Source organism: Cynocephalus volans, chromosome 10 (genome assembly GCF_027409185.1).
Source record: "Cynocephalus volans isolate mCynVol1 chromosome 10, mCynVol1.pri, whole genome shotgun sequence".
Taxonomy (NCBI): Eukaryota; Metazoa; Chordata; class Mammalia; order Dermoptera; family Cynocephalidae; genus Cynocephalus; species Cynocephalus volans.
Genome location: NC_084469.1, coordinates 99,291,854 through 99,311,690, shown reverse-complemented (window position 1 = coordinate 99,311,690; position 19,837 = coordinate 99,291,854). Strand labels below are relative to the sequence as shown.

The window sequence follows — 19,837 nt, the reverse complement described above, 5'->3', positions numbered from 1 at the left end:
CACTAGCTCTCCTTTTTAAAGCCATGAGAACCATGCCCATTACTCCATGAATGGAGAAATCCATTCACCAGGGCACAGTCCTCCTACTCTAATGACATATTAAAGGCACCCCCCCCCGCTTTCAAATACCATAATTGGATTTTACACTCTCTTAACACTGTTACAATGGGGGTCAAGTTTCTAATAAACGAACTTTTGGGGGATACATGTAACCCATAGTAGACTTTATTAAGGGGGACTTTTGCAAGAAGAAGATAGAAAACTGTAATCCAGAAATGTCTTAGGGAAGATGTGGGCAAACAAAGCTTGTACGTGCAGAGACAGCCAGTTCGGGAAAGAGGAAAGGGGGTACTAAAAACTGCCGTGGAGTGGGGAGGGGGTCTTGAAACTTAACGAGTTGCATTAAATTATTGCAGTAACAGGAAAGTCTGGGCAGGAAATGTTCCTTTGTCTTCAGGCTCATGTGTAAGGGGAGGAGCAGGGATCTGGGCCTTATTTGGAGCAAACAAGTTACAATGCAGGAAGTTTACATAAAATTCAGAGCCTCACTATCCTAGTCAATCCAAAGTAAGTTATGTCAAGGACAAAGTTTGATCAGTCTTGTCAAGATCTCAGCAGGAACGTTAGAACCTCAAAGAATGCCTGTGCTCGACTTCCACCAGTCATTCATGATCTCATGACCATCGACTTTATTCCTGCTCTGCTCACGCTTTCTTACTTATTTGACTTATTTGATGTTTCTCTATGTGTGCTATATCATTCCATCTACATTCCTGGTGCTTTCAATAGTGCATGGTATACAGTAGGCCCTCCCGACATATTTATTCAATAAATGAATAATTACCCTGCCAAAAGATGCTGCAGTTTGGACTTCCATAGTCAGTGAACCACTCCATCACCATTTCTGAGTATATGCTGTTAGACAGGAAGAATAAGTTTTAGTGATCTGTTGCACAGAAATTAATAACAATGTACTGTATTCTTGAAAATTGCTAAGGGTAGACTTGAAGTGTTCTCACCACAGACAAATGAAAAGTATGTGAGGTAGTGCCTACGTTAATTAGCTCTGTTTAGCCATTCCACAATGCGCGTATATTTCAAAGCAACATGTTGTACATGATAACTATATGCAATTTTGTCAATTAAAAAAATTAAAGAAACAAATAAAATAATGCATTGTGTATATCTTTTTATTTTCATGGTTTCTTTTTATTTCTCGGTTGTTGACAAGGATTCTGCAGAAAAATTATCCCTACGTTGCAAAGATACGTACTGGAATAAAGGGGGCTGGGATGGAAAAGGGTGTGAAATCTACTCTTTCTCCTTTCTTGTGATGAATTCTACCTTTATACATGTAGGAGGACACCCATGAGGGGCTAACTGAAGACAGTGATCTTATAATACCGGGCTCTCTCCATGGGTATGTGTCTAAAAAGCTGTGACATTTTAGTGCACCTCTCTGTTTTTTCCTAATTTCCTTCACTCTCAGAATTACAGTCCAACTGTTACAGAACCTTAGAGTTCACCTGACTGCACACAGCTTAGCTAATAAATCTGCACAGCAAGATCTTTGGCATGAAATATTAGCATTTATTGGAGGGCACCAACCAAGGAGAACAGGCCAGCTAACGCTGTAGTGACCTGAACTCCCAGAAGCCTTAGAATCATAAGCATTTATAGGGTAAATTTTGAGGATGGGGGGTCTTGGGGTTATGCAGGATTTTGATTGGCTCCCGGTGGAGTCAGCATAGCTATTCTGACACCTTGATTGATGTCTTCTTTGGCTTCTCAGGAAAGGAATAGGAGCAAGGCCACAGCTGCAGGTAGTCTAGAGAAACAGCTCGACATTCATGTACATAGTTGTTATCCTGCCTCATAGCCAAGGTTCAAAATATCACATAACCATAGGAAAAGAGGGAATTCAGAGAAATGCATGCCCTGCTAGCTTCATATTTCTCTACATTCTGCAAGACAAGCCAACTCTTATTGCTGGGAATTCAGCCAGCAAATTGGCCTTGCAAACTACTTCCATGGCTGAGACCTGCTCTAGCCCTAGGGGAAAAGGATCAAATATGATCAAATATGGGGTTTCTTGCCCCATACCCACTGCCCTTGGGGCTTCCAATTTATTGCACAAAGGCATTTAAAGCAAAATCCTATTCCTTACTTTTTAAAAAGGATAATGGGGGCAAGAAATAAGACAGAAATTTATTTAATTAAATTAACTAATTAATTTATTTATTTTAAAGATAATTTATTAAATATACTTGTGGGTCACAAAGATGACTTTCAATAGTTGTGTACAATGTGTGATGGTCAAATCAGGATAGTTAGCTTATTCATCATTACAATACATAATCATTCTTTGTGTCCATTAGCCAATTTGTAAGATGGAAATTTAACCAGAAGAATGGGGATTACTGTGACTATCAAGTTAGATATTTGAATATTTCTGCTCAGATTTTGAAAGGATTGGAGGAGCTTGACTTTTGTCACACTTCACAGTGCATGGGCATATTGAATGACACTTCTGCCCACTGGTTCCTGTGCAAAAGCTGGAATAACTTGCCACAGATACTTGGGCATCTACAGAAGAACCAAATCATCAGGAGCAAGACAGAGGAGCCTCCAGCGACTGATCTGAACTTGCTGTCATGTGTTCAGTGTTGATTGACATAGAAGCTGCCACCAGAGACCAGAGAGAAGGTCACCATACAAGGACTGCAGACAAATACTTTCTTTGCAGCGGCCATATTTCAGAGACCATCTGTACTGTTCCCAGGATGACATCCTGTATAAGACCTTGGTATAAAGACTGATGCACTTCTAGAGTAGCATGATTGTTTTCCATCGTTCCCTGGTGACCTGGCCTGACATGGAATATCTCCTCCATAGAGAAGTTATATTTTCAAAGAGGATTTAAAATACTGTTTATTCCTCACATGTCCCTCTCAGGTTCAAGTCTCTGGGCTGCTCCAGACCTGCCACCCTCTATTTGGCCATGTTGATCAGGCTCTGCAGGGAGGTGGGCACCCAGGTCTTCTTGCCCTGGACAAACACCACTCTCCGGTGGATGTAGATCATGACACAGCCAAACGTGTAGAGCTGGTTCCCTTCTTGTCACTTCCCAATGATGGGCGTGAAGACAAGGTTGTGCCCTCTGGCCTTGGTCTCGATGAGGTCCTTAAAGTTCATGGGCATGGAGCTGGTGGCCACACAGTTGCCCTTCTGCACCATGTTTTCAGCCTCCCATCTCTCCTGCCTGACCTGGTACTGGACGTCCTTTCTCCGCTCTGTGTGGATGAGATAGGCAATGTTGTCCCTTGCTCCTGGGTGCATGGAGGCACCAACATTGGAGGACACCGCCCTGTTCATCATATCAAGTGCTTCATTCAATTTGTTCTCGATGGATGGATGTGCCAGCACTTGGTCTGAGAACATGGATTTCCAACCCAAGTACTACTTGGTGACCTCTTCATAACTGGGGCTGTTACTGAGCCAGGAATGCAGCACCTGAAGCCACTTGGGGAAGCAGTGCTTTTCCAGAAGCCCCAGCAGGCTGGAGACGGAGATCATCCCTTCCCAGTCCATCACCCAATAGAAAGCATCCATGTGCTGCTGGTGGGGGTTAATGATTAACTCACAAAGACACATCCCAGTTTGGGCACTATGAATGCTTGTTGACCATGAATGCTTCCCAGGAACCAGGGGTGAAGACTTCTTTCCAGGGCTGGAGGAGGAGCTTGGTGGAGGAGTCACTGGGGTGCCACTTGTGCAGGGTGCTGGACTCTACAAGAGGAGGGCACAAAGTGGCTCCAGTCACATCAGCTTGAGGGGCAGCCACGGGTGGAACAAGAGTGGATGGGAACAGTGTCCATCAGTGGGTCCCACTTTTCCACCTCCTTCTGCAGTTTGGGGAAGATGAGTTGGTCTAGTATGTTCTCTAAAATCCACACTGGAATAAGGTTCACCCAGCTCTCCAGAAAGTCCGCCATCAGCTTGCAGTTTCTTGGCTGCCACTGAGTGACACTATTTCGAACCAAAGGCATCCAGACTTCCCATATCAACCTGTGAAAGGAGTGTGTTGAGGGGTTCTGCCCACCGAGGCACAAGAGCCGGTCATTCTCCAGGAGGCTTTTCCACTTGGAGATGGTCTCGGTTCCATAAGTGCGGTCTCAGAGGGGATCCCACTCCTGTAAGTACTCCTTCACGAGCAGATAGCTGATGGCCATGGTGAGGTCCATGTGGTCCAACGTCCTCTGATCCTCGTCGGACTCATCTGGAGGGTTTGGAAGACTTGGGCACACTTGTCCAGGGTGAGGGGGCTGCTGCAGTTGGGCTGCACCCACCGCTCACACTGCTTCACCATCTCCAGGACCTTGCTGAGGTTGGAGATGGCCCACTCCTCATGGAACAAGACCTCGAGTCTTCTCCAGCTCATGGAAGAGGTTGATCACATCACAATGTCCCGCTTGTACTGCAGCTGCCAGTGGTTCTGGATGATCTCCTGCTCTGTGCAGTCAATGAGCAGCTGCAGGTTGGGCTCCAGCTTGGGCAGTGTGAAACCCAGGTCCGTGGCCTCTTTGCCGGGCTGTGGTGGCTGTTGGCACTGCAGGGGCAGCCTGCGGTCGGGGACGCTGTGTCGGTGGCTGATCTGTCTATACCCGTAATAGACCTTCTGCTGCCAGCCTGTCATGTCTATGACCTTGACCTGAGATAGCTCCTTCTGGGGAGGGGTGAGCTTCATGCTAATCCCGCCCTGGGCCTTCAACGCTTCCACTGTCCTGGAAGAGTATTTGGGCTTCGTCTTGCTTCTGCTTGAGCCTTTCCTCCATTGGCTCACCTCCTTCTGAAACTCCTCTCTGGCTTCCTGTTCTGAGTCAACCACGGGGAAGTCTTGCAGGGACTGAGTGGTACTCCCGGAGCCATAAGCCCCCACAGCTCCTTTTCCCTTTCTCTGTTTGGCTCTGGCCGGGTTCAGGATATCTCGTGCATTCTTCCCAAGGCCCCTTCCAGGAACGTAGCCCATTTTCTGAAGAAGCTTCTGTCCAATTCCTTTTGTGTGTCTTTCCCAGCTGCCAAAGTCCAGAAAAGAGGTGGTTCCTCCTGCAAAACCTTTCTGACTGGACTGAAAATTGCCACTTGTTTTAAATTTCTGTGGCCTGAAATCTTTAGGAAGGTCATCCTGCTAAAGAGCAGGTGTCTCTTTGTCATCTGATTCTTGCAACTCCGCGTTCTCTGCCGTGACTTTTTGGAGCCCTGAGTTGATGAGGGTGATGTGTGTGGAGTAGTCGCGGGCCTTTTGCCTCCAAAACTGGGCCTCTCAGCATCGGAGTCATGCTCTGCCCACACCCCTTCCGTGTTCTAAAGGTTCTCTGGTTTTTCTGTGTCAGCAAATGCCAGTCTTGTGTATCTCCTGCAAGTATTTCCTGTGGGTCCCTCGGTTCTTCACTTTCCTGGAGGGAGAAGTGTGAACCCCAAAGCTGGTTCCACAGAGAGCTAGGGGAGAGCAGACATGTTCCATTGGCCTGAGGCAGGTGCAATGCGATTCTGCCAGAGGGAGCTCCTGGGGAAATCCTCCAGGTGTCCTTAAAAGAGGTGGAGCCAGGAGTTATGAGGACAAGGGCAGATGGGATTGGTGGCTCCTGGTATTAAAAATAGGAGGGGCTTGTAAGGGGGGGAGGTTGAAGCATAACTGAATCAACAGAGGATAATGCAGTTAGAGCCAGCCCAATCCCATCAAAATCCATCCAACTGGACCTGTTCCCTGAGGAACACTCCAACCTGTAGAAATTACACAATAGTGATATTCATTTTGTGACACCCAGGTTGTTGGAATGAGCAGGACTGAAGCCATGTTGGGACTTAAAACTGCATGGGCTGTAAAAACATTTTAAAAGGACACAGATTTTTTTTTCTCTGAGTTCCCTCTTTTCCCATGGTTATTTGATATTTTAAAACTTGGTTATGGGGCAAGATGACATTATTTACGTAAGTGTAAAGTTGTTTTCCAGCCTGCCTGGAGCTGCAAACTTGCAGACGTGCACAGACTATCGAGACCCTGAGAAATCAAAGAAGACATCGGTAAAGCTGTGCTGATTCCACCCTCCCGCAGGACCCTGAGATAACAGCAAGGACGGGAACAGAAACCAGACGGAGCCTTGGCAAGACCTTGCACCTGGCTCCTTTCATGGAGCTCCCGTGGCTCATGTCCCACTCCCTCCTGCTTTTCATTTCCCACATTCCACTCCCTCACCCCTCTCTTTGAAAACTCCTCAGTAAGTCTGAGTCTTTGAGATGGCTTTAGTCTGGTCATTCCCCTTCAAATTTACTGCAGAGCAATGTCTATTTATGGACAACCCATTAAGGATGGTAAACAAAAACATATAAAGCTCACTTTATTTATAACGTTTTAATTTAACCCAGAAACTTCAACTATAATCCTTACAAATATAATGCACATCATAATCATGAAGAAGATAGATTCTATTTTTTGATCATCTCAAATTCAAAGTCCAGTTTTCATTTCACAGTTACAGCACATCCCAATTGCAAAGTTGAATTTGATCAGATATGCTAGTTGTGTACACAGATTTTCTAAGAGTTACAGTCCCCAGAGGTAAGTTTCACAAAGCCAAATTTTTCCAGTTTTTCAATGTTCCAACATTGGAATCAAGTCTGTTTTTAGAATTGAATTTGTGAAACTGCGCCCCCATAAGGATCTCTCTTAAAAGCATTATTTTTCTTCTTTTTGCTCATTTACATAGCTCCTGTATACTTAAGGGTTAAGAAACAGAGCTAGGTCTCCCTTCTGTCTCTCCTGCTTTCCTAATGGATCTTTGTGAACAAAGATTCTCCAAAGACAAGCCAAGCTGATTATTAACCTATGCTCCTGCTTAAAGAAGATTGCATTATACACATACATTAGTCAGGGGTCCAACCTGGGTATTTTAATGTCCCAATGATGGCTTGGCTGAGATTCCTGTTTTTGAATTTTTCCTTAGAAAATACCACTGACCACAGACTGCCTGATGCCAGAGACCCTGTCCATCATGGAGTCCTGACATTTGACTCAATCCATCTGCTAATCCCATGACACCCCCTCCCCCACCTCTTTGCACACACCTGCATTTCTTCCCTCCCTGATATCGTTCTCCTGGCTGTAATAAAATCTTTTTTCCTGGCACAACTTTTGTCTCACTGATTGGATAGCAACCGAACTCAATTAGGTCTTTACTGCACGGTTACATTTGCACAGTTACTACTGAATCAAGTATAAAAACCCCAAACCCATCTCATTTACTACTGAGTAGTATCAGATTATAGGGCTGGTCACAGTTTGTAAGTTCATTCTCTGTCAAAAGACATATGAGTCCCTTCCAGCTCTTGAAGATTGTCAGTATGGCTTCCATAAACCTTTGCCTTCAGCTAGGGGATTTGTTGGGAAAAAGTGATGTGATTGTTTTTTTCTGGAATTAAAAATAGAACAGGTTTGCAAGGGGGGAGGTTTGAGCATGTCGATTGATACAGGATAAGGCAATCAGAATCTGTTTTATTCCATCAATATCCACCCAATGGGTCCTGTTCCCTGAATTACCCTCCCATCCTGTAAAAATTTAATAATAGTTATACGGATTCACCCTCTGTTATGCCTAATTTATTCATTCACTGAAATAATGACTTCTAATATTGCCTTATATTTTCATTTTTTTAAAATGGAAACAATTGCTTATACATATTTGTGGGGTACAGAGTTGAATATCAATCCCTGCGTGCAATTTGTAACAGTCAAATCAGGATTGCCTTATATTTTTTTACATAACATAAATTAATTTATTTTCAAAATGGATCTCATTGGGAATGTTATCCACGTGTAACGAATTATTAAGAGAGGGGAGCAGAGGAAAATGAACCAGACATCTTGACAGGGTCTCTGGTTTGATTCCTTTTAAGTTTCCTAAATAGGCTGGTTTTGGTTTTCTACCCTGAGACCAAACAGGAAAGACTCTTTAGAAGTGCAACCTCAACGCATTTGACAAATACCGAGGAAAATTTGAGAATGACCTGAGGGAAATTTTACTGGGTCAGTGAACATGCCTCTGTGATATTGTATGTGTGTCTTTTGCTGACATTTTCAGATTTTTACACAAAGACAAATATAAATACATATTCTTTAAGCAAATAGATTATTATAGTTCAAATTTTTTCTGCTGACCTTTATCTTTTCCCCTCTATTTCTCCACGATAATCTGCATATCTGTTCATATGCAAACCTAATCAGTCCACCTGTCAGTTGAAATACTTGGGATCTGTCTCCAGCAGATAGTTATAGAAAAGGATCCCGTTCATCCCAGTTTTCTTGTTGTGCTAGCATAATTTTTAATACCACTCCCTTTTCTTCTTCAAGTTGTACCAAGTTGAAGGGAACATTATTTAGTAGACCTACTTATAAAGCACATACCACATTTAAAGCACTGTACTATAAAACCCACTATCTGGAAATTAACTAAACAAAGGCACTGCCCTTATTTAGTTTAAATCTTAGTGTGGGAAAGAAATAAGAAGGACAACAATGGATTTAGAATATGTGGCCATTTAGAGAAAAGTGTTCTATGGGAGAGAGAAATGACGAGGGGGGAAATAGGGAGAGAGAAGTGAAGAGAGGAGAGCGAGGTCAACTACATGAACAGAATCACATTAATGAATAAACTACATTAATAATTACTTAATAATCGATTAGTAATTAGTTAGTCAACTTGCTTATTACATTAACATTCATGATGAGGACATCAGAGGGGGAATAACTAATGCCCTGATATTTGGGTAGAGAAATGAATAGGTTGCTACTGGTTTGGAAAACTGGTCCATGCAGGTTCTTCCTGGTCCCAGAGTTGTCCTGAGACGCAGACAGCCTGTGGCTTGCTGGAAAATGCAGTGACTTCTGTATCTGATTCCCCTTTTATGGAGGAAGATATTCAATATCCTAGTCAGCTCATAAACCATAGGAGACATCCTTTCTTTTTTTCTTTTTTTTTTTTGCGGGGTTGACATATTCTTTTTTTTTTTTTAAATTTTATTTTGTCGATGTACAATGTGGTTGATTATTGTGGCCCATTACCGAAACCTCCCTCCCTCCTGCCTCTCCCCACTTCCACCCAACAATGTCCTTTCTGTTTGCTTGTCATGTCAACTTCAAGGAATTGTAGTTGTTATGTCTTCTCCCCCCCGGTTCTTTGTGTGTGTGAGTGTGTGTGTGTGTGTGAATTTATTTATTTATTTTTAGCTCCCACCAATAAGTGAGAACATGTGTTATTTCTCTTTCTGTGCCTGACTTGTTTCACTTAATATAATTCTCTCTAGGTCCATCCATGTTGTTGCAAATGGCAGTATTTCATTCTTTTTTATAGCTGAGTAGTATACCATTGTGTAGATACACCACATTTTCCGTATCCACTCATCCGATGATGGACATTTGGGCTGGTTCCAACTCTTGGCTATTGTAAAGAGTGCTGCAATGAACATTGGGGAACAGGTATACCATCGACTTGATGATTTCCATTCCTCTGGGTATATTCCCAGCAGTGGGATAGCTGGGTCATATGGCAGATCTATCTGCAATTGTTTGATGAGCCTCCATACCATTTTCCATAGAGGCTGCACCATTTTGCAGTCCCACCAACAATGTATGAGAGTTCCTTTTTCTCCGCAACCTCGCCAGCATTTATAGGAGACATCCTTTCTCACATCCATGAGATTTGAGCGATTCCTAAGCCTTTCAAAGAAACACAGAATGTGGGGTTATTGACACTGTTAGACAATGTGGGTAGATGAAAAAATTTTAAATGCAAGCATGTATGTGCGTATGGTATTTGCTGTTCCTATAAATATTTTATTTTATTTTATCTTTTTTTGAGGTAGCAAACTGTATATTTTATTTTATTTTTATTGAAACAAATTGATTATACACATTTGTGGGATACAGAATTGTATGTCAATACACGTATACTACATGTGATGAGGAAATAAGGTTAATTAGCATACTGTCATTACAAAAGTTAATCATTTCTTTCTGATGAGGACATTTGGTTTCCTCTCTTCTTGTCATTTGAGAACATGCAGTAAATTATTCTTATGTCAGAGTAATATTCCACGGTGTAGATATACCACAGTTTCCTTACCCAATCATCCATCGATGGACATTTAGGTTGCCATAAAAAAGAATGAAATTCTCCCATATGCAACAACGTGGATGAACCTGGAGAAGCTTATGTTGAGTCATGTAAGCAAAGCACAGAGGGATAAATACCGCATGTGCTCACTCACATCTGGGAGCTAAGAGAGAAAGGAAGGCAGGAAAGAAAGACCACAGTGGTGCGTTGGACTTGCAGAGGGAGAGAACATTCCTTGGGCTACAAAGTGGAGTGGGGGGGAAGGGGGGAGGGGGAGGGAGGTTGGGGATAATTGGGTGGGGGACACCGGGCACAAATGCAATTTGTGGTAATGGGTATGCTGCCAGTATGAATATGTTTCTCACATCATGGGCACGAGGGGTGACAATCAGCTTTGTATCTCATGAATATTCATAACCCAAACCAACCAAACAACAACACCCCCCCCCCAAGAAATAGAAGCCTAGCTCGACTATACACCAGTACAACTTCCTCTCTAGCTGTTCTGTGTCCATCAACCAACCTCTTACCATTCATCCCGCTATAAAATTTTAAATATGTTTTCTTTAAGTTCCACTATTTTGAGGTCTTGGAATAAATTCTACAGAAATAGGATGAAAAGTTTCTCTGTACATGAGTTTTCACACAACACTGGTTTTAATAAGGAAAATTACAAACAGGTCAAATGTCCATCAGTAAAAGAACTTAAAAATTTGAGCTTAAAAATATTTGAACTTAAAAAAAGAGCTTAAAAATTTGTTACCAAAATTAATTCTTTGTGCATTTACATTGCATGTAATTACTGATAGAAATGATATTATTTCACTCATCTTTCGTGTTCTCATTTTTTAAACTTGCATAATTTTTCTCTATGGTTCTTTATTTATTTTTAAAATGTGAGAGAACATGCATAACATAAAATTTACTATTCTAATCATTTTAAGGGTAAACTTCTGTGGCATGAAGCACATTCACATGGCTGTGCAACCATCAGTACCATCCACCTCCAGAACTTTCTCATCTTCCCAAACTGAAACTCTGTCCCCATGAAACACCCACTCCCCATCCCCCTCCCCAGCCCCAGCACCCACCATTCTACTTTCTGTCTCTGTGGATCTGACGACTCTAGAAACCTCATATGAGTGGACTCACACAGTGTTTGTCCTTTTGCGTCTTCCTTATTTCGCTGAGCATAACATCCACAAGCTTTATCATGTCATAGCATGGGTCAGAATTTCCCTCCTTTTAAAGGATGAATAATATCCCATCGTATGGGTGAACCACGTTTTATTTAAACACTCATCTGTTGATGGACAGATGGTTGCTTCCAAATTTTGCTACTGTCAATAAGACTGCTATAAACACGAGTATACAAAAATCTATTCAAGTTCCCACTCTCATGTTCTTGGGAATATAGCCAGACATAGAAGTGCTGGATCATAGGATAATTCTACGTTTAATTTTTTGAGATATCTCCATTTTATATTCCCACAGACAATGCACAAAGATTTTAATTTGTCCACAGCCTCAGCAATCCTCGTTATGTTCTGGCTTTTTCTTTTATTAAACATAATAACCATTAAACCAATTAATTAACTAATTAATGAGGACGGCTGGCCGGTATGATAATTGCCATTTTCATGAGTGTGGCATGGTATCTCACTGTGGTTTTGATTTGCATCTCCCCGATGATCAGTGATGTTGAGCATTTTTTCATGCATTTATTGGCCATTTGCAGATCTTCTTTAGAGAAATGTCTTTTCAGCTCTCTTGCCTGTTTTTAAATTGGGTTTTTCTTGTTACTGTGGTAGGAGTGTTTTACAGATTCTGGATATCTTTCCCTTATTAGATGTATGTCTTGTAAATGTTTCCTTCCATTTCATGGATTGCATTTTCATTTCACTGATATCGTGCTTTGATGTACAAAAGTTTTTAATTTTTATAAAGCCAACAAGTCTTTTGCTTCTTTTCTTGTCTAGCTTTTGTGATCATATCTAAGAAATCATTGCCATACCAAAAATCATGGGCTTTTCCCCTTATTTTAAAAAATGTTTTAGCCTCATGTTTAGGTGTTTGGTCCACGTTGAATTCATTTTTGTGTGTGGTATACCTTTGTGTGTGGTGGAAGATAAGTTTCCAGTGGCGTTTTCTCTTCATATGTGCCTGTCCAGTTTTCCAACATTATTTGTTGAAGACACTGTCTTCCCCACGTTAAATGGTCTTGGCAATCTTGTCAAAGTCATTTAATCGTATATGTGAGGGTTTATTTCTGGGCTCTCTATTCTATTCGTCTATATGTCTGTCTTTATACCACTACCACACTGTTATGATTTCTGTAGCTTTGCAATTTTAAAATCAGGTAATGTGAAACCTCCAACTTTGCTCATTTTCCAGCTTTTTTGGGTTCTTTGGGGTTCCTGGAGATTCCATATGATTTTAGGATGTATTTTTCTACTCCTGTAAAAAAAGAACACCATTGGGGTTTCGACTGCATTGAATCTGTACGTTGTTTTGAGTAGTGTTGACATCTTAACGATATTAAAATTTTCAATTCACGAGCACTGAATGTCTTTCTATTTGTTTGTGTTTTCAATTTCTTTCAGCACTGTTTTGTAGTTTTCAATATACAAGATTTTTGACTCCTCGATTACATTTGTTTCTAAGTACTTTATTCGTTTTGCTGCTGTAAATGGAATTGTTTTCTTATTTTTATGATTCTTTGCTTAACTTTTTCCAATTAAATACTTTTATTTATTTTCTGTTCTCTTTATAAACTTGTTGGGTATAATAATATACAAATCTTCATGAAGTTACACTGATGATGAAATCATGAATCCTTATTTAATACAGTCTAATAAAAATAATTAGTTTGCCACCTTCCTTCAAGTGTCAATACCTCAGTATGCATTTAATTTCCCTTTTTACCTTTTCTTACCTTTTGTATTATTGTTGTCATGCATAACACCAAGGTCACAGGTTCGGATCCCTATACCAGTCAGCTGCTCGCCCCCCCCAAAAGAAATCAGACACATCCATCTCCATGAACTTCACAAACTAAACACACTCATGTGCTCAGCAGCACAATGAATGAACAGAATATCAGCTTCATCCCAGAGGGGCCTTTTTCTGCCACGCTGTCCTGGCTCCCACAAGGCACCCTCCCTTGTGACAGCACCACAGGTTAGTTTTGCTGGGGTAGCCGATGTCTTGGGTGTGGATGAACACTAGGTGTGTGAGATTTCTCCCTAATATGATGGCAGCTGTTATATGTGAATTCTTATTGCTGTGTGGAGTTCCACTGGTGTAGATACCACCCTTTATCTATTCTCCTACTGATTATTTGGTTTGTTTCCAGCCCAGTACTGTTATGACTCCAGGTTCTGTGACCACTAGAACACGATTGTGCTGGGCACATGTACACATGTTGGCATTATTTATGTGCAGGGAACAGGGTAGATATGTATACAGCTTTAACAGGGACTGTCAAACAGTTCTCCAAAGTGCTTATACCAATTTAAACTCCTACTAGCCTTACATAAATGGTCCTATTGCTCCACAACCTTGGCAGCACCTGGTATTGCTGTCTGTTTCATTTTAGCTAACCTTGTGTATATAAGAGTATCTCACTTGGTTTTTCTCAGCATTTTGCTGAAGCTAAAGAGGTTAAATGTTTTAAAAAAATTTTTATGGGCCATTTGTCTGTCATCTTTTGTGTAGAGTCTATTCAAGTTTGTTACCCACTTTTCAAGTGGGTTTTCGTTATTTTTTTTTGCTTGATAATTCTTTATATATTCCAGATTGATGTTCTTTACTGGATGTATATCACGTAAATATTTTCTCCCACTCTGTGATGTTTCTGTCCCTGCCTTTTACCGATATATTTTGGTGAATGGCAGCTCCTAATATATTTTAATATGATCCAAGTTATAATTTTCTCCTTTCCATTTTCAGTTTTATTGTATAGAAAGGAAAAATTGTCCCCTTATTGATTGTGAAGCTGTTCTATTTTTAATTAAATCTATTTATTGTATTTTAATTGAAATTAAGAACGTAAGAAATTAAGAATAGATTGAATCCAGCAAAACACTGGATTAGTAAATTGGAAGGCAGAGCAAGAATAAATATCCCAACAAAAGCACCAGATGAATAACACTGGAAAATTCAGGAGAGAGTTGAAAGACAAGTGGAGTATGATTAAAAGGGGGCCAGAGAGAACTTGAGGAAGAATGAACATCCGAAATGAGATTGTGCAAGCACGTTCCAAGTTGATGAAACACATCAACAAACAGATTCAATTAAGTCCACATTCCCTAAGCAAGGTAAATGCACGGGAAGCAACGATGAACTATATCATGGTTGAAAAATCAAAAATAACGAGAAAGATTTTAGAGAATACAGAGGCCAAATAAGCAAGAAAAAAGACTGACAGCTGGCATCTCAATATAAGAAAAAAGTAAGATAGACACCAATGTAACACTATATTTATTTATTTAAAAAATTTTGGGGGGCGGCTGGCCTATATTGGGAATGAAACATTCTTTTTTTTTTTTAAAGATGACCAGTAAGGGGATCTTAACCCTTGACTTGGTGTTGTCAGCACCACCCTCAGCCAGTGGGCAACTGGCCATCCCTATATAGGGATCTGAACCCGGGGCCTTGGTGTTATCAGCACCGCACTCTCCCAAGTGAGCCACGGGCCAGTCTGAAACATTATTTTTAAAATGCAAAAAAAAAAAAAAAAAAAAAAAAAAATCTGTCTAACCAGAATTCTATGCCCAGAAGCAAGATTGCCCCCAAATAAAGACACCTTAAGAAAAACTTAACCTGAAACGTTTTGTTGTTAGCAGCCTTGAATCAGAAAAAACAAACAAACAAACAAAAAACCACCCCCAAAACCCAAAAATAAAGTGTGTTCTTAAGTCCAAAGGAAAATAATCTCAGATTGAAAACGGGAAATGCAGGAAGGAATGAAGAAATATAGAAAGAATAATATATAGATAAATATAAATCAAAATTGTTTTATGCAGTGACACTAGAAATGCCTTATGGAGATAAAAAATATGCAGAATCAAAATGCTTGATAACAGTAATACAAACATCAGGAAAGGTAAAAATAGAAATAAAAGTCTTTTAAGGTATTAGCATTTGAGGGAGAAGGTGTTAAAAATAAGTAAACGTATCTATTAAGTAAAGGATTCATGATTTAATCATCGGTGGAACTATATGATTAAATCACATACAAATACAAAGATTTGTATGTGATTTTAACAAACATATTTACAGAGGAAACTATTAAATAATAAAATATTTAATTCAAAGTTAGCCAGAGGGGCAGGGGGAAAAAAAAAGTCAAGTAAAGAGTCTAAAGGAACATTAATGAGTTAGATCAAAGCATAGGAAAAGAGTAAGAGTCTCAAACTGGTTGAAAATGTTTGAAACAATCTCAAATTTACCGGTAACAACATGAATTGTTGAAACACGAAATAGTCATTGCTTTTTAATAGCTGTGTGATGTATTCCGTAGATTGTAGTTTTATTTTTATTTTTAATCTTCATTCATTTTTATTTTTTGCTGGCCAGTACAGGGATAAAACCAGGAATTTGGTGTGAGCATTTAAATGGGTCTTTAACTGTTTTCTTATTAAAGCCTATGTTGTACGAAAATTTATATGCATAGAAACTCTCATTCCTATTTATATAGAATGCCTTCAAAGACATTGAAATTGTGGGAGAAAAAGGAAACATTTAAAAGGCTGACATTAATAATACCTTTAGGTGAGGTGATGGATATGTTAATCACCGTGATTGAATAAACCTGCAATGTATACACAGATCAAAACTTTACATTTTACCCTATAAATATACACAATTATTATCTGTCAATTAAAAATTAAAAAATTCCAAAATAAAATGCTGATATTAACTGCAAATACTACACGCCTCCTCACACAAATGTATTAAACTTTTTCATCTACCAGCAGTATCTGACAGTCAATAGCACCTCATTTTTTTTGTTTGTTTCTTTATGAAGATTTAGGAGTCCCTCAAATCCCAAGCATAGGAGATGGGATGTCTCCTGAGAATTACGCACTGATTGGCTTATCCGCTGTCTTCCTCTATAAAAGGGGACTTGATGGGGCAGTCACTGCATTTTCCAGCAAGCCACAGGCTGTCTGCGTCACAGGAGTGGGGTCAGCAGGACAAACTCTGCAGCCCGGGGAAACCTCCATCGGCCTCTTTTCCAAACCAGCCTATTCTGGTGAGTACAGAGACAGCAAGAATATCCGTTTCTGTATTTTCCTTTTTAAAAACTTCTTTAAGTTAGCAGACAGTGTTCTTAAAACAAGATATCTAGGGAAACACTTATTAGCTAGGTGTTAACATTTGTGGAGTAATATTCAAAATATTTTGCTTTTTTGTGCATGAACCTTTCTTGGGATAACAGGCCAGAATTTTTTTTTTTTTTTAAATCAATAACATCACTTGGAAGGGGAGTATTGTTCGGTCCTGTCCAGTTCAAATTGTCCCTCTCTCTGGAAACTTCTTTAAGCAGAATGTGCTTCTTTTTTGTTTTAAATTCAGTTTTCCTCATCACCATGAACTGCAGTTAATTTCTTTCTCTTCTGTCTTCCTGTCTCTCTTCTGTCTCTCCACTCCCCAACCTTAACTTTCAACACAGCACTTATATCTCACAATATATTAGAAATTCACTATTGTGTTTATCATCTTTTCTCTCTCACCAAGATTAAAATAAACCAGGGTGACTGTGTGATGTGAAGCACAGCAAAAAGGGATGCAGAGAGATCTGAGGTCTTGGGATCCAAGGGGACTTGAGACCCCTGTGTCCCAGTGACGATGGGTTCGGGGCACCAGCATGTGTGTAGTTGACGGTGACAGGGATGGGAAGAGGGTAACATCCTAAAAGGAGATGGAGGAGAGAAGTGGTCTGGAACTGGCACTGGGTCATGACCTTGAGCTTTCAGTCCTTGACCCACACCAGCTGGTTGATGTCCCAGGATCCTGCATCAATGTGTGCAGCCTGGGTCAGCAGCACCAGCAGCATCTGGCAGTGCAGAGAAATGCAAAGTTTGGGCCTCACGCCAGACCTGCTTGGGTTCCAAAAGTCTACGTTTTAACACACCCTGCAGGTGACTGTGAGGGACAGCATAATCTGAGAGACATTGCTCCAGGGGGGAAGGAAGGGTGGAAGATCAAATGAGCTGGAGCCAATTCTCCAGAGCTGGCAGTTTTCATCTTCCATTTTATTCTAATTTCACATTTGTTTTTGAAGGTAAAGCTCAAGAGAAATAAGATGCCCCAGACTTTACAGAGGAAACAACGAGTCCAGGTGACCAAGGCCAAACGGAGACCCGGTGCACTCCCTATAAGGTTGACCAGCTGCATCTTCCAGAAGCCTGTGACTAGAATAACCTCCCATCCTGACAGTGATGTTAGGTGCCGTCAATGGGAGGAGAAGCTGCAGAAACCTCAGCAAGTCTGTGCCTACAGGAGACTGCAGGGACTCCCGGCCTGCAATAGGGAAGGAGAGCTTTTAAGTCCATTTGATTTTGAAAGTGCCTTCAATATAATTGTACCAGGAATTCCAGGTGAACCCCTAGGCCAAGCTGGTGCTGGGGTTCTGCACACCTGCCCTGAGCCCACCATCGGGCGGTCTTCAGATTGGGCTGAAGGGGTCCTGAAATCAGGTCTGGGTCTCTCACAGCCCCTCTGCAGACAACAGGTGACACCTGGAGATATCCAACGACAGATATGGAAAGTGAGGAAAGCAAGGAAGAGACTGGCCGAGGCCCTGAGGGCAGACAGGCTCGCCAGGGAGGCAGAGAGAGCAAGGTGCCAAGGAGAATAATCTGAAACCTAGAAGAAAATGCTGGAGGAGCTGAGTAGCTGTTTGGAGGAGGTTCACCAAGAAAGGACTCAGTTTTATTTGGCTTTTGAATGTCCTTCCTGCCCTTAACCACAATCCTTTGTTATACCCCAACTGTTCCTCATTAAAGTCTTTTAAGAGACAAAAAGTGAGAAGAGTGGATGGTTTTGTGGGTGAGAGATTAGGTTTCAAGTGAGGAGAAAGGACATCTTTATTTGTAAGTGTGCAATTTCTGTTCACAGTGAATTTAATTCATTTATATTGAAGTCTACTTGGGTAATCTAGCCTGAGGGATTATTTACTGTTTTATACAGTCATCTCTTGGTATTCGTGGTGGATTGGTTTCAGGACTTCCCATGGATATGAAAATCTACAGATTCTCAAATCCCTTATATAAAACGGTGCAGTATTTGCATATAACCTTTGCACGACGTCCCATATACCTTAAATCATCTCCAGATTACTTATAAAACATAATGCAATGCAAATGCTGTGCAAATAGTTTTTATGCTGTGTGGTTTAGGGAATAAAGACAAGAAAAAAATCTGTATGTGTTCAGTACAAAGCAATTTTTTGAATATTTCAATTTGCAGTTGGTTGAATCCATGGACGTGGAATCCATGGATACGGAGCAATGACTGTACTTACATTTCATTTTTCCTTATAATGCTTATATTCAAAGAAGAGATGATACCTACTCCAAGGAGATTCTTTTAATGTTATGGTAATTTGATTTTATAAAAATCTTATTTTATTAAGGTTACTTTTACATCTAATTTTAACATAAATTCCATCATGTTTTTCTTTTTTGCCATATGCTAATTTAGATATAGGACATTTTCAAATAATAAAGTAACACGTATAATACCTACAATCTCCTTATCTAAAAATTATGTAGGGCTAGTTTTTATAAATTTGATCTTAGGTTCTGAACAATGAACATGATTTGGGGAACGTTTTATTTTTATTTACTTTTTTAACTTCCCAATATATATTGTAGCTGATTTTCACGTCCCTTTACCCATTCCTCTTATTGGGAACATTTTTTACTGAGACAAACTTGGCAGCCAGACCTCTGGCTTTGTCTTCACACTAGATCCTGAGCTGAGGTCACTCGTTCACTTGCTCCCAGCATAAGACACAGAGGAATTACGATAAACATGCGATGAACACGTACTTTGTGGAATAAAAGTGCCATGACACAGAAATCAGATGGAGAGAGTTTCACTAGGCCAAGAAGCAAAATGACTGATGGGCTTGGAAGAATCCGGCATTTTCTGGACTTCCTTGAAGAACTTTTGATAGGCGAGTTGTAGCAGTGGTGGGGGAGGAAGGCTGATGGTAGAGGGTCAAAAAGTGAATTGGAAGCAGAAGGGCAGAGAGTGAGTAGAGGTGGAAAATGGTGCCGGTGCCTCCTGACAACAGGCTATGGATTTAACACAGGTTTGCTGTGCGCTTGACTCCACGGTGAGCAAATCTGCATATTTTAATCCCACTTCTCCCAATGTTCGGAGTCAGGGGATATCAAATGGCCCTCTTCGGGCCAATGGAATCCAAGCACAGAACTCTTTATTGGAAATAAAGGGAGATGGAATGGGATAATAACACAGGATTTCTTTTTGCCCCACCTGGAGTTCTGGGAAGTGGAGCTGAGGGGGGAAAGAGTGTAAGAGCAGCTGCCAGGGTGTTAGGCCACCTGGGAGGAGAGCATGGTAGGCATGGGGGGTGGGCACGGTGGGGCATGTGGGTGGGCATCGGGGGTGGGCATGGGGGGTGGGCATGG

At 40.9% G+C, this 19,837-nt stretch overlaps 1 pseudogene; it reads right to left on the bottom strand.

The window, feature by feature from the left end:
* Positions 1-2,991: 2,991 nt before the first annotated feature.
* LOC134387533 (tuftelin-interacting protein 11-like) lies at positions 2,992-17,834 on the bottom strand (annotated as a pseudogene).
* Positions 17,835-19,837: the final 2,003 nt, after the last annotated feature.